The following is a 23,708-nucleotide window of genomic DNA, read 5'->3' as shown; positions in this document are numbered from 1 at the left end:
AGCACAGTCTCTTCAATAAATGGTGCTGGGAAAACTGGACAGGGACATGTAAAAGTATGAGATTAGATCACTCCCTAACACCATACACAAAAATTAGCTCAAAATGGATTAAAGACCTAAATGTAAGGCCAGACACTATCAAACTCTTAGAGGAAAACATAGGCAGAACACTCTATGACATAAATCACAGCAAGATCCTTTTTGACACACCTCCTAGAGAAATGGAAATAAAGACAAAAATAAACACATGGGACCTAATGAAACTTCAAAGCTTTTGCACAGCAAAGGAAACCATAAACAAGACGAAAAGACAACCCTCAGAATGGGAGAAAATATTTGCAAATGAAGCAACTGACAAAGGATTAATCTCCAAAATTTATAAGCAGCTCATGCAGCTCAATAGCAAAAAAACAAACAACCCAATCCAAAAATGGGCAGAAGACCTAAATAGACATTTCTCCACAGAAGATATACAGACAGCCAAGAAACACATGAAAGGATGCTCAACATCTTTACTCATTAGAGAAATGCAAATCAAAACTACAATGAGATATCATCTCACACCAGTCAGAATGGCCATCATCAAAAAATCTAGAAACAATAAATGCTGGAGAGGGTGTGGAAAAAAGGGAACACTCTTGCACTGCTGGTGGGAATGTGAATTGGTACAGCCACTATGGAGAACGGTATGGAGGTTCCTTAAAAAACTACAAATAGAACTACCATATGACCCAGCAATCCCACTACTGGGCATATACCCTGAGAAAACCATAATTCAAAAAGAGACATGCACCAAAATGTTCATAGCAGCCCTATTTACAATAGCCCAGAGATGGAAACAACCTAAGTGTCCATCATCGGATGAATGGATAAAGAAGATGTGGCACATATATACAATGGAATATTACTCAGCCATAAAAAGAAATGAAATTGAGCTATTTGTAATGAGGTGGATGGACCTAGAGTCTGTCATACAGAGTGAAGTAAGTCAGAAAGAGAAAGACAAATACTGTATGCTGACACATATATATGGAATTTAAGAAAAAAATGTCATCAAGAACATAGGGGTAAGACAGGAATAAAGACACAGACCTACTAGAGCATGGACTTGAGGATATGGGGAGGGGGAAGGGTAAGCTGTGACAAAGTGAAAGAGTGGCATGGACATATATACACTACCAAACGTAAGGTAGATAGCTAGTGGGAAGCAGCCGCATAGCACAGGGAGATCAGCTTGGTTCTTTGTGACCGCCTGGAGGGGTGGGATAGGGAGGGTGGGAGGGAGACGCAAAAGGGAGGGGATATGGGAACATATGTATATGTATAACTGATTAAATTTGTAAAAAAAAAAAAAAAAAAAAAAAAAAGTTGTGTGAATATTCAGTACTTCACCTGAATCTGCATTACTTCAGGAGGAGTCATTAGGCAAAATAGAACTTAATTACCTTAATGCTAAGGTAAAAAGACATTAAAAACTATGGATACCACTTTAAGCCAAATCCATACACTACAAATCATATATAATCTCAATTTACCTAAAGTCTTTGTGAAAGTGTAACTATGTTGCTATGTGCAAACATTTCTTGATAAAGGTTTCCAAGCCTAGTAACAGACTAGATGGATAAGAGAGCATGAATAGCAGAAACGCTGGGCAAGATAGACGCAGTCATTGCCTTCCTGGTAGCTATTTATCAATCCATTCTTTCCCACTAATCACACCCCATTTCCTGCTCACAGAGTGGGCAGTGATCTCTTGATCTCAGGGGAGGTGGGTCTTCCCCTAGCCCCAGGAGATAAATCATAATTGCTTTCTTACCCAAGAATAAGAGATTGAGTGTAGGTCAAAGGAAATCAGGTTCGGTAAATTAAGGATTTAGCAAGTTTAAAGTCTAGGGTAAAGTATAAAGCTGAAAGAAGAGAGGGAGCGAGAACACAATGTGCTTAAGAAACAAGCTTTTTTAAAAAGTAAGAGAAACTTATCAAATATATAAATGAAGCCTAATCATTTCCTTTAACCAGGAGCCCTTAATTGCACAGAAGTAAATGTGTTTGCACATACTGGCCTGTGCTTTGAGGTCAGTACCTATAATCTCTAAACCCTTTTAAACCTCTTTGTATGCCACAGTAAGCTAGTTATCTAAAGAATAAATGAGGACACTATTCAAGGCTTTTCTTGGCTGTTACACTGATTGTGGTTCATCAAAGTTTCTAGTCTTTCTGCATGGAAAGTGACCATGGGTACAGATGGACACACCACATTTGAACACATTGGACTGCACTCATCATAGAGACAGGGATACTCTTGTGTTTATAAAACACTGATAAGAGGCCCTCCACCACCTCTTTTCAGTCCTGGTGATAAAGTCACATTACACCCTTTTAAAGAAGCAGCCAAATTTTAGATCAAGGCAGCAGAAAAGCCAAGGTAGTACAGGTTCCTATAGGGAAAGGCCAACAAATCATGAATTCTTTGTACACCTCAAGTTCCATATCTGTCGAATGAAACTATTTCTGTACTAAACTCACATAGAAAGCATGACAATGTAAGAGTTAAGTGTTTTCTGCTCACCGTTCCACAGTGCTGTAACATAGTCTGAAAGCAAGAAACCATGAAGACTGTATCCGGACCTTAGCAGCCCAAGCGTATGTAGCAACAGTTGACATTCTACTTTAGAGGATTGGACTCTTTCTAAACTGACATAATTCAAAAGTGGGACAAAGTTTTCATATCGTATGTTACTTGTTAAGTGTTTGAATAATTTTAATGTTCATTACATTTTAATACATCTTATGTTTATTAGTTTTCAAAGTCTACCCAAATGAAGACCAATTTTAAATAAAATTTTAAAATTTATATTTAAAAGAAATTCTAATTTATCTATCTAGGCAACAGAACTCAAGACAAATAAGTACATTCCACAGGTTGAAAACATGTTTTATTAAGCATTTTTGCTCTTGGCTTCATTTCTGCAGACGCTGAATTTCCTTAAATATTCTATTGTTCTTTCATTAGACTTAAAAATTTGAGCAGTTGAAGTACTTTTCATATTCCATCTCAATTATTCCTCATTTTAACGTATTGTTTTTCCCCTCGTAAAATTTGACAGCTTTTCAAAATTTTGCTCATCCTATTTTTACAGTATGAAATTCCCACGTTTTCCTTTTTTAGAGCATGTATTTCATGAATACAAATCTCTAGTGTATTTATTTAGATATAATAATACACTGTATCTCCTTTATATTTTGAATAGTTTCATTAAGTAGCTAACATACAAAACTGGTGCAGTATTAAGGCCTGTCAGCTTAACCAAGAACACATTTTGGATTCCTGTTTTATTCCTAGTAAGCACATACTACATGTCCCCACATGCCTTCACAAGTGCACACTGTAGTTGTATTGTCCTTGTGTACACAAAATGAGAAGTTCCAAAACTCAAATATGCTGGTAACAAAAGCTTTAGGAGTTGATTAAATTAATGATAAGTATATCAAAATATAGCAAAGTATTATTTGCTTTTCTTTTGTTCCTCAGTTTTTTTAAACACACACACACACACACACACACACACACACACACCCCACTCACCAAGCATAAGTTTTCATTTTGACAAGCAAAAACACGGAAAACTCCCATGTTACTTTTATCACCAGATTAGGCCCTAAGGCACTCTGCTCTCTCCAAAGTTTCAACCACTAAAATATGTGAAGCAAAGAGAGAAGCAAAGAATACACCACAGCAAGTACTCCAAAAAATAGCTATTCAGATTTATATCTGAAGCTGTTTTCACATGCTTTCAAATCAGCACTGGAATCCTTTATATGAACAGCTCCATCATTTGGCAGCAGCAATCAATGAAAGAATCCAAGAAAATTATACCAAACTGATCACATTTCAGTGTAAGAACAGCAGTACATCTAATCTGTTGCCATAATTTGGACACCGTGCAGCGCTGAATAATGGATCATGACAAAAAACAAGGGTATAAATAAAACCACACACTGTCTAGGTCCTGAATTTGTGGTGATATAAACACCCCCAAATTATCAAAAACAATCAACAGCAATACCTGGTAATTTGTCTCCAAATTAACAAAAAAGTACCCAGCTCTCACCTTGCACAAACACACACTTCAGTGGTCAGTGAGAAATGTAGGCTGCACTTGCAGGCTGGGAGAGCGAGCAGCTGCTCTGTCCTGAGCCGCTTAAAGCACAGTCCAGCCTGGCTCACCCGCTCAGGTCCTACTCTCGGTTCGCTGCGGTTTCTCCCATGACTCCATCACCCAGGAATGGAAACTGCTGCCCTCGTCCCAGCACTAGTGGGCTCCCGGCTACTGAGCTCAGGTAAAAATGCTGAGTCCTGCAAGGTCACTACAAGGTGAACAGCAGCAAAAGGAGTGAATGGGGAAGAGGAGGGGCCATCAAGGGAAGGCTCTAAACTTCAGACACCTTGCCTTTCACAAGATTCTGAAATCCATAAATCAGAGCTGCAGCAATAGTCAGAGAAGCAGTAAATCTGAGAATCCTCAAATGGCTCGGAGCCAACCTGCTAACCCAGAGGCCCTCTTGAAGCAATAATCTCTCTCTCTCTCTCTCTTTTTCTTTCTCTCTCTCTCTCTCTCTCTTTCTCATACACACACACACACACACATACACACAGGCACAAACAGACTTCAGTGTGGCTATTCTAATTGCTCAGACCTCCTTTTCAAGCCAAAAAGTTTCTGAAAACCCTTTCCAGGTAACACTGCTTAGAGAAAGCTCTTAGAAAATTAAAGTATTTGCCAAAATCAAATAATTCTTTTAAGAATAAAATCATTTCTGCTCCATAAACTAATTCATATTAATGAAGTCTTGCTTTTTGGGCACATACTTCAATTATGCAACCCCCCCATATTAAAAAGACAGTAAAGATGTATTTATTTCAGAGACGACTGGCAAAATCAATTAAGATTTCTCATAAAAATTCCTACCGTCTTTTTCAAGATTAGTCTTGACTGATGCATATTTTAATTTGGAGAGGTTTCAAGAAGGCCTTTCTTGTCTAAAATATAATCATTCTGCATGTAGATGTTCTAGACAGATACAAACATGTTTATAAATGTTTCCCTGTAAAGTCTCTCTAGGTTTTTGTTTCTCATATTTTGGTTTTCCTATCAGAAGTGGAGAAGAAACAATGCTTAAGCTTACCAGAACATTATGAAACATTATTTCTCTTTGTTGTGTATTTTTTTCTTACAGGTAAATAATTATGCCCTGAAGTTTAGATTGATTGCATTAACAGGAAATTATTCTTACTCTTTAGCCACTTTCCTTTCCCCTCCTTCTCCAACCATGTAAAATGAGCAACTTATCTAACCTCCTAGGCATCAGTTTTGTAATCTATAAAATGGGGATTTGTTGCCAACATCTGCTTTGGGGCTCCTTCCTGGGTCCATATGAGGATGAAATGGGACAATGTGTAGCAGCAGATGCTTTGTAAACTATAGAGGGCTGGAAAAAAAATGTACTTACTGCATTTTCCGCCCTTCGATTGCCCTAGTTTGGTGCTGGGACTAGTGAATTACTTTCTGTGTTCTCAAGGAGGACTCCTCAGGTTTCATGGGAGAGTGTTTCAAGTGGGCTATAAATAGAGTTCAAGATTTTATTGAACTGCTGTCCTCCTGGTGGCAGATCTTGATGGCAGCGACCACATGGCCAGAGTCAGTTAATTGTGAAAAACATAAGCTCTGTCTGGTCTTTGAGGCAGAACAAAACCAGCTGAAAGCCTGGTAGAAGATGCTCACGTGCCTGGCTGGTTTCACAGTTCCTGGTGTCCTGGGTGTACTCCTGTGTTGGAGGGGTTGCCCAAGGGGATTAATGAAGGGGAAAGGTTTGGGATGGAATGCCAAGTTCACCGCTGAGTTAATTCAGTAACAAATGCATTAAGGCATTCATGCTAATGTTCGTACCATTATGTATGCATTATTTAGAGATTAGGTTGAGGGAGTGTAAGGAAGGATACCAGCGGGGAACAGGAAAGGAACTAAGTATATGAACACCTGTCTTGTGAGACACAGGGCTGGGAGCTTCATGAATGTTATCTCAGTTAATCCTCATAGTAACGCTATGAGGTAGTTGTTGTTTTTCCCATTTATCAATGAGACTAATTTGCCTGCGCACTGTTACTGGTGAGTGGTGGAACTGGAATTACAATCAAGGTCTGCATGGCCTAGAGACCCGTATTTGGAGGAAATCTGTTGATTTATAACTTTCTCAGAAGAAGAAAAGAAAGTTTGGTTTTTCAATAGCAGGGGTAGGGAAGGTAAGAATGCAAATTACCACAAAACCTTGAGAGTACTTGCTAGGCAAGTTAACTTTTATAAAGAGCAGAGAAATGTTTAGAAAAACAAGTTTTGATTTTTTTTAACAATGAAGTCATTGTAGAATACAGAGAAAAAATACAATTTGTGTTAATATGTGCCTATAATTCCTTTTTCTTAATTGTGTCTTGCCTGTCTTTAAGCTGAAGATGTGAATTTAGAGGTCTTTCTGTAGAGTAGAATACCACTTGATTTTATTTTATTTTTTGAATTTTATTTATTTTTTATACAGCAGGTTCTTACTAGTTATCTATTTTATACATATTAGTGTATATATGTCAATCCCAATCTCCCAATTCATCCAACCCACCCCTACCCCGCCACTCTCCCCGCTTGGTGTCCATATGTTTGTTCTCTACATCTGTGTCTCAATTTCTGCCCTGCAAACCGCTTCATCTGTATCGTTTTAATTTGCTTAAATTAACAGATCCTTAGGAATGCCCACAAGGAAGCAAGGCGATCTCTTACTATTAAATGCAGAAAAGCCATTTTTTTTCAACTACAGTTTGGAGTACTGTAGTGGAGTCATAATTTTCAGTTCCCTGAGTCTGAGGATGTTAATAAAATGCCAGGTCCTTTCTACGAGTTTTACTGGAAAGCTAGAAGCAGAGTTTAAACTGCAGCCCTACATGGTATATGTTTCTGTTCTCCCCTCTTTAAGTGGCATTGCCCACTAAATGAGAAACCTTGAAATTGTATCTGTGAGCCAGCAGGGCAATTCATACCAAATCCTTCATGTAGGGTTATTGTTCCTGCCTTCAATCTCCCTTTTCCATATTTTTACAATCTTCTCTGAGAATGCCTCTGGCTGATTATACCTCGACTCTGCTTTTAGCACTCCCATCTGCAAAGTGCACCATCCAAAAGCACTTCATAAAACGAGCCTTCTCATCCTCCCTAAATTTAGCCTTAAAAAGAAAACTATAAATTTCAAAGTCTTGCAGCTAGAATCACTTTGTTTCAGATATTTTCATTAGAGAGAGAACTATAACTGGGCCACTGACTAAATGAGTAATAAGTCAAAATAAATAGCAGAGAAAAAGAATAAAAGCTGGAACTTTAAGCACAATTTTTCAAGTTAAATTCCGAATAAAAAACAAAAGCACTAATATCATCCTAAACAGCCAATCAACCCACATAAAAGAAGGTAAGGGGCCTTCAGCTACTGAGCATTCATTTCATTGCTACCTTTGCTTAGAATATGCATTTTGACACTCACTACAACACCCTTGTTCTATGGCATCATATTTAACTAAAGAGCAAGTATAAAAAAAAAAAAGAGTTACTCTATTGGGAAGCCTATGATGTCAGATGTAACATATAGCAAAGTGAAAAGCTGTTTTTTCTCATTCCCAAACCCATTTTATTTCTGAAGAAAGGATGAAAACACAATCACAGACAGAATTACTATTATTTTTTTAAATTTAGAAACTATTGTAGTGATCTTTCAACGAAACAAAAATCTACTGACAAAGTTTTCAATTATCTTTCAAGTCAAAAATAATGATAAAGAAAACATAGTTTTGGGCACTTTCTTCCAATTGTTATACTGTCCCATTAAAGCATTTTGTTTTTCAAACACTTCAGCTAGTATTTGCCTGAGTGTAATGCCACAGCAGAAAAACATATTGCATTCTCCCTTTCTTTGTCTCGGAAACTTCATTTTGAGATCCTGATTTCAAATCATGTATTGAAAAGAAATCTGTATTAAAGTTTAAATGTATGAGGAAAGCATTTCGAAGCATGGGCCAATATTTGCAATGGTTGAAGAAAGGAAATAAGATGGTCTGGTTTTCTATTTGGTTCTTGCTCCGTTGCCCAATGACGATATCTTCCTGATGTGTCCTAGTGGCAGTGTTTAACTTTACACAGATATGGGTCTGGCCTGAAAACCTTAGAATCTCCATTTAGGGTGGAACCGGGCTCATAGATGTGTAGGATGGAGTCGTTTCTAGTTTTTAATATAATGAGAAAAAATATTTTTCTAACACATTTTCCCCTGCTGCTCCCTTCGATTTACTTCTTTTTCTTAGGCCTTAGAAAGAACTCCACATATTAATAACTATTAGCCACGGAGAGCAAATACTGTTAAAATATTGAAGGTCATTTAGGGAAACATGTAAAGTAATCTGAAATGTGTGAGCTTTTAGCATTTCAATTATTTTGTGTGGATGCTGAAAGATATGTATGTCAAGTCTCTTAATCTGTATACAATCAAACACATGAAATCGAACACTTCCTGAGCAGTAAAAATTTACTGTATTTTAATTTATTTTTATTTTTTTGCTGTACACGGGCCTCTCACTGTTGTGGCCTCTCCCGTTGCGGAGCACAGGCTCCGGACACGCAGGCTCAGCGGACATGGCTCTCGAGCCCAGCTGCTCTGCGGCATGTGGGATCTTCCCGGACCGGGGCACGAACCTGTGTCCCCTGCATCGGCAGGCGGACTCTCAACCACTGCGCCACCAGGGAAGCCCTACTGTATTTTTAAATATAATTTTGTTTTGTACTGAATGACAATTTTTTTCCCTGGAGGCAAAAGGATGTTGTTATTAATGCCTTTTCTACCCTATGATGTGAAAAACCACTGTCCTGACTTTACTGAAAGCTTTCTTAAATACATTCAAGTGGATTTAGAAAGAAAAAAAAAAATACTTAGGAGTATGAATAAAGAGGGAAAAATTCTGAAGATTATCCTTTTGTGAACACAGGGAAAATAATTTCTGGGCATTTAAAGTCACTTTAAAATGTACCATCAGGATCATTGGAGGCATCTGGAATTTTTGTAAAAAATACAGTCTTGCAGTATAATCGTCACCCCCTTACAGTGTGACAGGACATTATAGTCAGGTAGTCTGAGGAAGAGCTTTCAGCCACCTGGCAGGCTGGGCTGGTGATTACAGCCTCAGCTGCTGTTCCACCAGAGTCCTTCAGTAAGGGCTCTTCTTGCAAGCCTGGGACCCTCTGGAACACGGGCGCTCGTGTTTCCCACCAGTGGGTTCTTGACGGTAAAACCTTCAAAACATCAGTGTCAATGCCTCTTAATGTATCTTAAGTAAATTAAGAAACATTAATATGCCATGGTACAATAATGACTGAAATTCAGAACACTAGGTTAGAATTTTTAAGATATTACTTTATGATACATTTATAGAGTAAAGCATATTAGAAAATAGTGTGTGCAAAGTCATCTGAATTTGTAATAAATATTTAATATTATAGAAAATCTGAAAAATATGCATTACTATTTAATAGTTTTTATCTCTTGGTATCATAAAAATTTTATTTTTGATAGTTTTTCTATTTTCTAAATATTCTGCAATGGCCATTACTACCATGTAGTAAAAAGAAAGAAAGGAAGAAGGAAAAAAGAAAAAAAAGAAACCAGTAACTCTAGTTCTTAATGTTTGGGAATCATTTTTAAAAAAAACATTTCAAAACTAACTCACCCATGCTTATAACCTCTGCAAGTGGAAACATTCAGTCTTTAGAGCTGTTGTTACCATTTCTCTCACCATCTGCATTAAAAATCTTCATGGGTATAGATAAAAAAAAGTAGATGCTGCACTACTATAATATATGGAAAATATAGAGTTGTTGGTTTCACTGGTTTTTAGAATAGAAAAAAGGGAGATAGAAAAATGCCAGATGTTTATCTGTGTGTACATACTGAGAGAATGGACATGGTACAAATCTAAGTACCATGATATACACTCATGAATACATGATAATAGTTTTGGAATCACTACTTATTCCTAAAAGGGGAATGATGAACTAACAGTATATACAATCAAGAAAATCTACTGTCTTCTAAAAAATGATCTTGCTTTAGGGCATATTTACAGAGATCTCTACTATAAGGGCAATACAAATTTCTTTGTGGGTAAGCAGGATCCATAGGGAAGAGACTGCATTGCAGAAGTTACTTGGGCCTTACTTGCACTTTTGTTTGTGTTCTGTATATCTTTCTGATCTAACTAGGAATCAGCTGGTAGAGAACTCAGGTTTACAAGAAAATAAACAAACATCAGTCTGTTCATTAAATGGCAGACTCGGGTCCTCAATGTATGTACTTCTTGGGAACAGCAGTGTTGAGAACAAAGGTCTTGAGGCCAGTCAGGAATATTTGGGCTCAGGCTAAGATTCATTCACCTACTAATGTTGTATTTGTTTGCTGAAGTAACATTTCAGGAACTGGACAAATAGCAAGACCAAATTCACGTACATTGCGTATTTTCCTTTTCAGCGGTTAAGTCATAGCCATATGTTTCCCTGTTTAAATTGAAATAAAAATTTCTAACATGCTCATGAGGAGAAACAGGTTCAGCTGAGCAGGGCTATATTTCAAGGGGATGGGTTTTGCTCTTTAAATAAAAAGTCAACACAAATAAAATTGGTAGCACACTAAGCTCTTCAGATATTACTGAGCTAGAGGCTCAAAAATATAAAAGTGTGATATTTTCAAAACAACAATCCCCAATAGACTTTAAGGAAAACAGTAAATTCTTTTACTTATTTATATCTTTGTTTGGACTGTCAGTAAACAAATGTATGTGTTTGCATTATTCCTACTCTTTACTCAGGCTACTATTAGAATTCCAGGGTTATTTTTGGAAGCTGAGTAAAGTTTGAATACACTTAAATTATGTATTTATGGAATGAACTAATATCATGGACTAAATTTCATCTTGGTTGAGTAAAATATTGAAAAACTCATAATTTATGCATTCATATGGAAATTATAGTCAAAGATCTGTTTCATGGATTCTATTCTATCATGAAAAAAGACAATATTCTTTATTTTAATCTATTCAAGAGGAATAATCACATCTTGTCTTCTGTTTAAAATTTAGGACAAGTTTTTGTTTAAATTAAATATCTTAATATTAAAGAAAATGATATCTACAGCCCCCTCAACTATATACTGTATGTGTGCATCTATCTATCTATTATCTATCTACATACATGTACACAGGTATATATGTATTCCACTCTTTATCCATCTGTAGAGTTTTATGTGGTTGTCATAGTTTATATATAATTTTTTAAATTTATTATTTCACTTTGAATATTTTATAAGCATTTTCCTTATATCAAGAATCACCAAATAAGATACTGTAAAAACAAAGCGAAACACTTTTTAAATTGTAAAATATATAAATAAAATCACTATTTTATCTGTTATTTTCAATGTTTGAATAATATTCTTTTTAATGGTATGATCTAACTTCTTTGTATATTACTCTATTTGGGGGGACAAACTTGGTTTTCAGGGATTTTTTAGTAAATTATACTACTCTATTAGTAGGAATATTTTTGTTTTTCTGTAGATTTCTTTTTTCAGTCAGAACAAATTTGTAGAAAAAAGGATCACTATGTCAAAAAGTCTACTCTGATTGGGAGGTTTTTTTGGTGGCAAAAAACTAATGTATATTAATTTTAAAGCACTTCTTTTTTTGGGATGGCAGGTGAGTGAATAAATGCATTTACAAGTATTTGTAATAAGTTATTTTGGATACTTTAATCCAGATACCAATTTTCTGTGTTCTTTTGGTTCAAGTTGTTTGTGCAAATTTTGTAGCCATGCTTATTTTTATCCCTAGAATAAGGACAAACATTTACCCCAATAAAACATTAGATATAAGTTGATGTTGATCTCCTAAGTTTCATTTATACATAATAAGTTCTAAGTGACTTCTTACACATTCTGTTTACCATATATCTACGTCACCCAAAGACCCCAATGTAATTTTTATTTGATAAATTCCATGTGTGGATTCTTTGAAGGTTTCAAAGCACATTGTGTAACATGAAAAAAAATCATTAAAACAAATGATGGAAGAGAACATCCATTGTTTCCATGTTGCAGTTCATAAATCACTTATTCACTGCAAGAGGCATGTTTAAATTTATTCACATTTTACATTTTATCATTTTAACAGTTACTTTAAAATTGGTATTTTGGGGACTTAGCTGGTGGCACAGTGGTTAAGAATCCTCCTGCCAATGCAGGGTACACGGGTTCGACCCCTGGTCCGGGAAGATCCCACGTGCTGTGGAGCAACTAAGCCCGTGCACCACAACTACTGAAGCCCGGGTGCCTAGAGCCCGTGCTCCACAACAGGAGAAGCCACCGCAGTGAGAAGCCTGAGCGCCGCAACGAAGAGTAGCCCCCGCTCGCCGCAACTAGAGAAAGCCCACACGCAGCAATGAAGGCCCAACACAGCCTAAATAAATAAAAATAAACTACTCATGTTTCTTTTAAAAAAAAATTGGTATTTTGATACTCATTCAATATGTTCACTTAATTTCCACATTATTTAATCTAGAAAAAATAGAGTGCATTATAACAGTGAAAACAAATTTGTCAGTCATATGTAAACTTGCTTTCTTAAATTGAGCTTATTCAGCTATGTCAACAGAGCACTTTTAAGGAATTATACTTAAACTTGAGGCTGGCTTTTCATTCTATAAGTCTACAATAAAACATATCAGAAGGGGCTTCCCTGGTGGTGCAGTGGTTGAGAGTCTGCCTGCCGATGCAGGGGATGTGGTTTCGTGCCCCGGTCCGGGAAGAACCCACATGCCACAGAGCGGCTAGGCCCGTGAGCCATGGCTGCTGAGCCTGCGCATCCGGAGCCTGTGCTCCGCAACAGGAGAGGCCATAACAGTGAGAGGCCTGCATACCGCAAAACAAAAAACATATCAGAAGGATATAAAATCTGCATATGCAGAATAATTAACACTGGCATAATTTTGCATTAATATATTTTTCTTATTCACTTTTCTTTTCTCCACCATTGCAAATTTTGACAAGCGAAACTAGAGGAATAAGAAAAATCTTAGCAGCACCAAGAATCAGCAGCAAATGGAGAGGTATCCTTGTCTGGTTCAAGGAAAACTAGAACAGGAGGCAGGGGTAATTTGCCACTTGTTGATGGACAACTTGGATACCTCACTTTCCCTCCCCAGGTCTCAGTTTCCTTACTTGTCAAATGACATTCCAATCAGATATTAGATGCTGAGATGACATGTAAACTGCGAATCTAAGGAGTTGTCATTAGATGATAATCTGCACTTAATTTTATGAATTTGGTGTTGATTTTTGTTGATTTTCAAATGAGCTCCATGGTTTTTTCTGCTAGGCAAGTATAAATAATAACACAATATAAAGGCCTATTACCATCGGCTCATACCAATAATTATTCATAAAGCAAAAGATAAAGGAATGGTGCAGATAAACTGAATTCATAAGCCTTTCCATTCAGCTTTTCAAACTGACTAAATAGTGGTTGTCAAAATATTTCTTCTGGTAACTACTTCCCTCCACAAGTCCCATGACATTTCGCACTAAAACAACAACAACAGGGCTTCCCCGGTGGCGCAGTGGTTGAGAGTCCGCCTGCCGATGCAGAGGACATGGGTTCGTGCCTCAGTCTGGGAAGATCCCACATGCCTCGGAGCGGCCGGGCCCGTGAGCCATGGCCGCTGAACCTGCGCGTCCGGAGCCTGTGCTCCGCAACGGGAGAGGCCACAACAGTGAGAGGCCACAAAACCACAAAACAAAGAAACAGAAACAACAACAACAACAAATCTCTATAGTGGCATACAATCTGTCGTGAAGAGGGCCATTGTGACATCTTGAGAGAGAGGAGAAGACTAGGATGAACAAGTGGGCACAGGCAAGAGTAGAGGTAATAAACATCTCTGCCTCAACAGGGGATCAATAAATGTTTTTAACTTGCTGGAGAGAAGAAAACAACCAGAAGAAAGATTTCACTGAGGAGGAAGAGGACCCACTGTAGGGAAAGAAAGCTAAAAGGGGAGTCCTATTTCTCTCTAATGAAAAGTTATATTACCTAAAACTAGGTTTCGCTTTCTCACTAAAGTTTCAAATGTTATGGTCAGTAATATTAGAAGGAGGGAGGGATCTGCTGACACCTAATTGAGGCCCTTTTGATGACAAAACCAATCACCCCCTGATGTGGTCTTGAATGTTTCTTTCCTGATTTACATAGCCCCAAATTAGGCTAAAATGACAAGAGAATGAAAAGAGCCCATGTGACACCAGAAGTTTATGCTTTGCCTCCTTCACCGTGTTTCTGAGAAAAAAGAAACTAATTATGGAGCAATGACTTAATGAGTGTAATCATTTTCATTTTACAGATAAGGAAAATTCAGTTTAGGAAATCAATACCACTCTATCATAATATCAATATCATTCAGTAAGTGGTCAATAATTCAACATGTTCTTAGATCTGATTCAAGGAGGAATAGGCACATGGATTTTAATAGCCAAGATAATGGGAATATCAGACTCAGATCATACTAAGAATTTAATTAAAACAAGGTAATTAGCCAGCTGGGACAGATCTCAACCCAGAACCAGGATCTGGGGTACAGAGCCATGATTCTATATTAAATACCTCAGAAAAGTCTTTACATTAAAAGGATTATCTTCGCTGTACTATTTATACTTGGTTTTAATCATACAATAGTATATGAAACTCCTAATCCTAATAAAGTGAATTATGTGGGAAAACTGTCACTTTTTACCTATGATTTATCAAATAGATGATTCAATAAATTTTAAGACTTACATTTTATGATGTCTTATAATTTGAATCCACCTCCTTTTCACTTAAGGATATAATGGACACCTATCAAGCAAAATTTGTTTAATTATTTAGGTACCTTTCACTTTAAAGAATTAGACCATCAATCATAGATATGAAAAAGACTATAGGAATTTTACAACTGAGGACACTGACACCCTCAGAGTTAAAAAATCCTTGCTCAAAGTCACACAGATATTGAGCATTTGACTCTGGCGTAGAAAACAATGGGATTCTTCATTTGGTTGTTATTTCTACTTTACTACAACGTTTTGTCTCATGATTTCTACTCAGGTAGTTAGGTCACTTTTCCCTATTGCTATAGATCCATTGCTCCCTGTGGTCAAAGCAAGGCAGTTTATGGAGAAATCCAAACAAACAGCTTCCCTGTTTGCTCCTGTGCTCACCTCCTATGTGAATGTTGGGTTCACCGAGGTGTACTGAGGTGATTACTATTCTGTCATAACCTTTTCAATAGAGAGAGTGACTATTTCCGATTTAGTTCATTCTGGAATGAGGTAGTTGTATTAAAAAGAAAATAAACCCAGTGGAAGGCTCTCTAGGAGTAGAAGAAGAAGCTAGTTTCTGGCTATCGACTTAGGTCTAAGCTGTGAGGAACACGGATGTCTCGGAAGTCAGCTGAGTGACAGGTCGTAGGATGGAGCCACCTACTTTGAGGCAGATAAGGGGCCATGATGCAACTGAAGCCTGCAGAACACGTGGTGTTTCATGGCACAGTGGTTTAGTTGCTAGTTATTTTCCTTTGTTTTCCCTGGGACCTTTATGAGAATCCAGCCTTGCATCAGGTGTTCTATTGGCTATAATAGTGCAGGCTGTATTGATAAATTATGAAAGCAAGAGGCCTTACGAGGTCATCATGGGATGACTGCAAAGCTAATGGAAACGTATCTCCTGAAGGGAAGAAAACATTCAAGGAACTCAGGGAACGAGAATAGGAGTTATGCGTCCCCATGTGAGACTCTCTTTGATAACTTAGAGATTGTGGGTTATTATTGCTAGGTCTGGGAGTAGATTTCTTAAAGCAAGGGAAGACTTTTTTTGTTGGGGGAAATAGTCAGTTTCAAGTTCCAGATTTTCCGTTAGATTTATCTAGATTCTGAAGGGAGTATCAGTTAGTTTTTTAGGAATTAAATTGATATTATAAAAAATAATCTTAAACTCAAGATATTGCTTTCAAACTTAAAACCCCCATGAACCTACATTTGATAGAAACAGCCAAGTTTATTTTAATTAGCTATTATTATCCAATAATTATGTCATGAAGAAGCACAAAAATGATTTTTTGGAAAGGTGAAAATTCTCACTTACTTGGAGCTCGATCCTTATTACTGAAAAATACATTTACTATAAAAAAATACTAATTATGTCACCAGCTTTTATTTCTCTCTACATATATATTTTGCTCAGAAGTGATATGAACATATTTGAAAAAGATGCTAAAATCAATTTTGCATGTAATACATGTATTGATTTTTCTCTAGATATTCCTAATGATTTTGAACTTATCCACATGATAATAAAATGTGAAGTTTTTTTTTTTTATCTTGCTCTTAAACTGGGGTTAAATCCTCATCATTAAATTTTTCTATTTTTACTATAATTATCAGTGGGATAAAATGATAAATGTTTAGGGAATGGCATAAGAAAAGCAAAATTTTAGGGTAAAACCAACCTAGAAATTTTTTTGTGTAGGTCAAGTAGCATGAATATAAGAGGGAGTGGAGATGGTAGGTAATAGTGTGCCCTCCTTGCTTGCCAGGTCTCTCTGGACTGGGAATTTCATTGCCTTTGACTAGGACTCTGTATGCATCATCCACATGCACCAGCATCCAGATCTCACATTCTGGGGTGAACTCACTCCTAGGATGAGGAATAACGGGGAAACATCTGCTAAAGGAAAGGGAACTTTGAAAATTTACATAATTTTAAAAGTTTTGTTAAAAATATTTTATAGCATTTACAATTCAGCATTTTGAGACAAAGTCTTTTTAATCCATACTAGTTACATCTCTAGACATCATTTCAAGTGCTGCCATTTTTAATAACCAATAAAGTTTCAAGGAACACATAAATATCATAGGACCTCAGTATTAGAAAAGATGTCAGTGGCCCTGTAGTTCAAATTCCTATCTTCCTGTTAAGTTTAAAATATGGGTTGAGGGACTTTCCTGGCAGTCCAGTGGTTAAGACTTTGCCTTCCAATGCAGGGGGTGCGGGTTCGATCCCTGGTCAGGGAGCTAAGATCCCACATGCCTTGTGGCCAAAAAACCAAAACATAAAGCAGAAGCAATATTGTAACAAATTCAATAAAGACTTAAAAATATATATATGGATTGAATGATATTTTTCCTGTTCACTATAACAGACCCTTAATACTAGAAATGTTCTAAACCCTTCATGAATATGGAAATGTTTATAAGGTACTGTATGTCATGAACCTTCAGATTCACTCATGAAAAGTAAAACCCACCAAGTAAATATTGAGGAGGTATGGATTAATAAATATAGTACCTTCATAATCTCTTCCCTGTGTTAATAATTTTAATAATATTTAATTTCTTTTGACAATATCTCAAATTTGTAGTGAATATTTGTTATAATTTTATAGCTCTATAACTAAAAGAGATATGACTTTCTAGAAACATTTTTGTTTGATTGGGGTGAGTGAATGAAGTGTTGGTGTTTTGCCAGCTTGTGGTAAAACAATGTAATATTTTCATTGGAACTATTTATTACATTTGGAAAGCAGAGCACCACTAGGATAGGTGAGGTAATAGAGGTTTGAGGACAAAAGATTTTCTCTGTATCATGGGAAGATTAAGTTGTGCAAAGAAAGCCCAAAAAAAGAAGAAATGGAGGCATAAAACAGCTACCTGACTTGCCCAAGACATTCAGGTACATTACAAGGAGGAACCATGAGTAGTAACGCAGGTCATGTGACACTACAGTCCATACTGCTGATGCCAGAGCTGAATTGCATTATGCATTTTGCAACATATTGATGCATATGCCTCTACTTTGCTTTAATTATGATCAAGAACAAAACGGATAGCAGGCTATTAGCACCATGGCTTTGCAGAACTTGAACATTACTCAGGATATTATCCCTGTTATTTCATGTGTGAAGAAACTGAATCATACAAAGGTTAAGGACATTTCTCAAAGTCACAAAGCTATTTTGTGCTGAAAGTTAAAGATGAAGAAGATATTGTCTAACAAAGTTGGTAATTTACTTATATGAAAGGGAAGGCTGAAATTTTAAAAGACTACGTTTCAGCCATAATGTCTGCCATTTACTGAGGGTTGGTTATGTTCCAAGGACTCTACATACATTTTTATTATCTTCCCAGCAACCCTGAAAGGTAGACTCTCATTTTATTTCATCATATAATCCTCGTGTTACAGATGAGGATATTGAGTCCCAAAAATTTAAGTAGCTTGACCCAACTTATGTACCTAGTGGGTGATGAATCAGGATTTGACTCTGAAGACCACACACTTTCAAATATACCTTTGGGGGACCCCAGTTGATATTTCAACACTGGGGGTTGACTACAGAAAGAAATCCCATAGCTGGGCACACCCATTCCTTACCATCTGTCTCCCCTCACCTCATTTTGCTGAGCCTGTTCTACCACTCATCACTCCTATGGTCTGGAAAACCCCATCCTTGCCATTCCACTAAAAGCTTCCTTTATATTCTAAACTTGCCTCATCAGACTATTCTGTGGGCCAGAAACTTTACACGGCAATAAAGGATGTTAGAACTAAGTCCTGAGGGTGCTGAAGTAGATTCTACACCTGAAGAAAAAGGGAGGGGTGTTAAAGAAAGTTAAATAAACTTTTGCACGTATAAATATATTCAGTTGCATTGTAACATTTTGGAAATGACTAAGCCTTGAATGGAATAAGGTAATTCTAGGTCTTACCTGGGATACTTATCGGATGAATCATATGAATAACTCATTTATTGGCTCTGTCGCTAATACTTTGATATGAATCTCTCTATAACTAGCTAGATATGATTGTTTCTTTTCTCTTTACTCTCACCTCTATTCAAATGGAAAGGCTTACTTGTTTTTTCCTTTCATTACCTAATAGTGAAACCCCCAAATTGTTAATGATGTTGACAGTGGTGGCTAGATATATGTCAAGAAATGTTTATAGGGATGACCAAAGAAACTGTCTTTGATCCTGTTTGTAAAGATATTATGGAATGTCCTTCTGTCCTTAACCAGTTAACCCTGGGGCTGTCATTCCCCATTGTGTACCCAAAACTTCCAACAAGGTGTCAGTAATGATTTTCTACCCAAGGCTCATGACAGCTACTCACCTTAAATCTGATAAAAGGCAGGAAGAGTTGTGTGAATAATTCTGCAATCACCCTTTCTATGATTTCCAGGAAAACATAGCCTTCACTTCATATGTAACAAAGTGCTTGTTTTCTGTCCATAGATTAATCTTCCAAATCACCTATCTTGTCTCCTCATAGAAATATATATATTTGCTTTACTTAACTGCTTTTTCTTTTGGGTCTTTTTCTCTCATAATTAAAGCAGATAATTACTACCTCATGGACATTTAGATTGCAGAACAGGAATGAAAACTATCATTCAAAATCTCAAAACAAGACTGAGAAAGAGCTGCTACCTGAGGGCCAACTTTCATTCTAGACTTAAAGTTCACACTCTCTAGATGATTTCTCTTGAGCTTCCTCCACTCTGATGACTTTTAGGAATGAAATATGAACAGAGGCAGAGGGGAGTTGGAATGGAGGTAATACCTTAGAATGTCTAGAAATCTAGTTTCAGACCACCCCTCCCTGGAGCAGGCTAAGAAATGCTGGCTACCAACAACATAATTATTTTTTACCTGAAGAAACTCAAACAAAATATCCACCTGAGGCAACTGAAGGAGCATCACAGAGAAAAAGGTGTAGGTGACTGATGGGTTCACATTAAACCAAAAAAGGTTGATGGGGAAGAGCAGTTAAAACAGCTGAAAGGAAGCTGACTTTTACAGAGTAATGCTGCTCGGTGGTGAAGACTCTTTGCCTGCCTAGATACCGCCTTAGAATGGCAGGGTCTGAAAATGCCCACAGTCATCCCTAGGACTTAACAGTGAGAATCTTGCTTTATATTGATGCCTGCCAAATAATTTTCCCAAAAAGAGCACACTGAAATAAAAAGCATAATTTTGGAACTGTGGGAAAAAATACAAGAATGCTGGCACATCCGGTAGCTTTCATTATAAGAAGAAACAAACAGCTATATAACACTGTCAACAATTAAATAAAAATATATATTAGGGTTGGTTAGGAAAAACTCTTCTGCTCCAAAGAAGGATCAACATTGTGTTTATAAAGGCCCATGGAGGGGAAAATTGTTTGGGGCACAGAGAGGGGAAGAGGGGAAGGGGTGGTATGGAGAGACATAGAGATAAAGAGAAGGGCTTAGAGGCATAGAGACCAAAGTGGCTGACCTCAGGGTAAGGAAAAGTCGCTGGAATAGTGGGGTTTGAAATGCCCCAGGGCAATAACAGGACCAGGAGGAGAATGGCGATATGGCACAGCTCTGGCTCCCAGGCTGGACAAAGGCTCAAAGCCACCAGTGATGTTGGCACAGAAGCAACAGAACCATCCATTATCAGGAGATTATGTGGCTTGGGCATTGATCATTTCAGCCTGGTGTGGGTTAAAGACCTGACAGTACTTTCTATGAAATTTTAACACAGCCCCTATTTGGGGGGGGGGGGGTGAGAAAGATGAGATAAGGAGGGACAATAATGGCTAAGATTGAATTTTTATTTCTTCACTATCCTGGTGACTTGAATTTCAGAGTTTGATTTAAGATGGTTAGAAAAACAATGAACTGTTTGGCACTGAATCAGTAGTGGTGTAAAAATTATACTATGACAAGTATTTATACAATTTTACAAAATACAAAAGCCTTTCTAGGTTGAAGATACTGGCGTTAGTTGGAAAAATCTTTCTGACGCTGGGACTCTTTGATTTGGTTAAAAACGTAAATATAGCTGTTCTAGAACAGGATAATATAGGTCTTTTGTTAAATTAAAAAGTGTATCACATATGTTTTTCTCTACCACCTGAAAAATGCTTTATTCAGATTGATGTAAAGATAATTAGAATTGGGAAAAGCCACATGTAGCAAAAGCTACTTATTTTGAGATAGTCATAAGCTTTCTCTTAATTACCTAATTCTTGAATTACATTGTATTCCCATTTTACAGATGGAAAATTACAACTAAAGATTATCCAAGTAAATTTATGAAAATAATGATAATTTAATGAGATAGCTGGTGAAAAATCTTTATTTCTTAACTCCTATTTTTGTGCCTGTCTTATCAGATCTCAAGGTGTTATGTAGCAACCTTCTTTGAATTCTGATCAGCCCCCAATTTAAAAAGTTACTTCCATAGGGAACAGGTGTTAGAAAATTGAGTACGCCATTTGCCTTGGGCATGTTAGGATTATTTCCTAAAGCCTTCTTTCAAATGTACTGAGAAGCAGAATGCAAAATTTTAGACCATGCATTTCATGATTGTCTAACGCTACTGGCAAATACAAAATGTTTTCAATAATGACCCTGCTATACAAACTAAGCTGCAATGAACTTTAACTTTATTGGCAGAAAGCATTGCTTGTTGAGAAGCAAGTGATAGCTACAGGTAAAAGAATGAAATTAGAACACTCGCTAATACCATACACAAAAATAAACTCAAAATGGATTAAAGACCTAAATGTAAGGCAGGACATTATAAAACTCTTAGAGGAAAATCTAGGCAGAATACTCTTTGACATAAATCACAGCAAGATCTTTTTTGATCCACCTCCTAGAGTAATGAAAATAAAAACAAAAATAAACAAATGGGACCTAATGAAACTTAAAAGCTTTTGCAGAACAAAGAAAACTGTAAACAAAACAAAAAGACAACCCTCAGAATAGGAGAAAATATTTGCAAACAAAGCAACTGACAAGGGATTAATCTCCAAAACATACAAATAGCTCATGGAGCTCAATATCAAAAAGAAAACAAGGGCTTCCCTGGTGGCGCAGTGGTTGAGAGTCTGCCTGCCATTGCAGGGGATGAGGGTTCGTGCCCTGGTCCGGGAAGATCCCACATGCCGTGGAGCGGCTGGGTCCGTGAGCCATGGCCGCTGAGCCTGCGCGACTGGAGCCTGTGCTCCGCAATGGGAGAGGCCACAACAGTGAGAGGCCCGCGTACCACAAAATAAACAAAACAAAACAAACAAAAAAGAAAACAAATAACCCAATCAAAAACTGGGGGGGGGGGAATACCTAAATAGACATTTCTCCAAAGAAGACATACAGATGGCCAACAAACCCATGAAAATATGCTCAACATCACTAATTATTAGAGAAATATAAATCAAAACTACAGTGAGGTATCACCTCACACCGGTTAGAATGGCCATCAGGAAAAAATCTACAAACAATAAATGCAGGAGAGGGTGTGGAGAAAAGGGAACCCTCTTGTACTGTTGGTGGGAATGTAAGTTGATACTGCCACTATGGAGAACAGTATGGAGGTTCCTTAAAAAACTAAAAATAGAACTACCATACAACCCAGCAATCCCACTACTGGACATATACCCTGAGAAAACCATAATTCCAAAAGAGTCACGTATCACAATGTTCATTGCAGCTCTATTTACAATAGCCAGGACATGGAAGCAACCTAAGTGTCCATCAACAGATGAATGGATAAAGAAGATGTGGTCCATATATACAATGGAATATCACTCAGCCATAAAAAGGAACAAAATAGTTCCACTTGCAGAGACATGGATGGACTTAGAGATTGTCATACAGAGTGTAAGACAGAAAGAGAAAAACAAATATCGTATAATGCCGGTTATATGTGGAATCTAGAAATATGGTACAGATGAACTTATTGGCAAAGCAGAAATAGAGTCACAGATGTAGAGAACAAAATTATGGTTACCCAGGGAGGAATTGGGGGGGGGCGTGGATGAACTGGGAGATTGGGATTGACATATATACACTACTATACATAAAATAGGTAGCTGATGAGAACCTACTGTTTAACACAGGGAACCCTACTCACCACAGTGATCTGTGGTGACCTAAATGGGAAGGAAATATAAAACAAGAGTGGATATATGTACACATATAGTAACTGATTCACTTTGCTATACAGTAGAAACTAACACAACATTGTAAAGCAACTATACTCCAATAAAAATTAATTTAAAAACAAAAACAAACAAAAAAGAAGCAAGTGACAAGAGTCCCCGAGATGTATCTTTTCTTCGAATCTACTTCAAGCTTTTCCCAGACTCCCCACCTTAGATCTGTGGAAGCCAAGACTAATGTCTTGCAACTGAATCTAATTTATCATTTTTTCCAGTCAGTAGTGAAACTTATTCAGTTGGGAGCCATTAAACTGAACCAAATTGGAACCAGTTTAATTTCTATTTTATTTTATTGCCACACTTCATGGCTTGTGGGATCTTAGTTCCCTGACCAGGGATGGAACACGGGCCCCCTGCAGTGGAAGCACGGAGTCCTAACCACTGGAACGTCAGGGAATTCCCTGGAACCAGTTTAGTTTCTAAATCCAAAGTTCATGTTTGCTGTAGAACCTTAAAAATCTGGTCAAATAAAGCAGTTAAATGAGGTAGGCAGCTGGAATGAAATGGATGCAATGT

The 23,708-nt window shown here is 37.2% G+C and overlaps 1 protein-coding gene across 10 annotated transcripts in view; it reads right to left on the bottom strand.

The window, feature by feature from the left end:
• The window catches only part of ARHGAP24 (Rho GTPase activating protein 24), a 492,969-nt gene that overhangs the window by 157,717 nt on the left and 311,544 nt on the right, over nucleotides 1-23,708 (bottom strand). The window contains exon 1 of one of the 10 annotated variants that reach the window (XM_060114263.1): nucleotides 4,113-4,192. The exons of the other annotated variants lie outside the window; for them this stretch is intronic. The gene's annotated coding sequence lies outside the window, so the exon portion shown is untranslated. Of the gene's footprint in view, nucleotides 1-4,112; nucleotides 4,193-23,708 lie in introns of those variants that run through there. 10 annotated transcript variants of the gene reach the window in all.

This window comes from Mesoplodon densirostris, chromosome 1, assembly GCF_025265405.1.
Source record: "Mesoplodon densirostris isolate mMesDen1 chromosome 1, mMesDen1 primary haplotype, whole genome shotgun sequence".
NCBI classification, from domain to species: Eukaryota; Metazoa; Chordata; class Mammalia; order Artiodactyla; family Ziphiidae; genus Mesoplodon; species Mesoplodon densirostris.
Note: the sequence above shows the minus strand (reverse complement) of the source record. Positions and strands in the feature narration are given on the sequence as shown.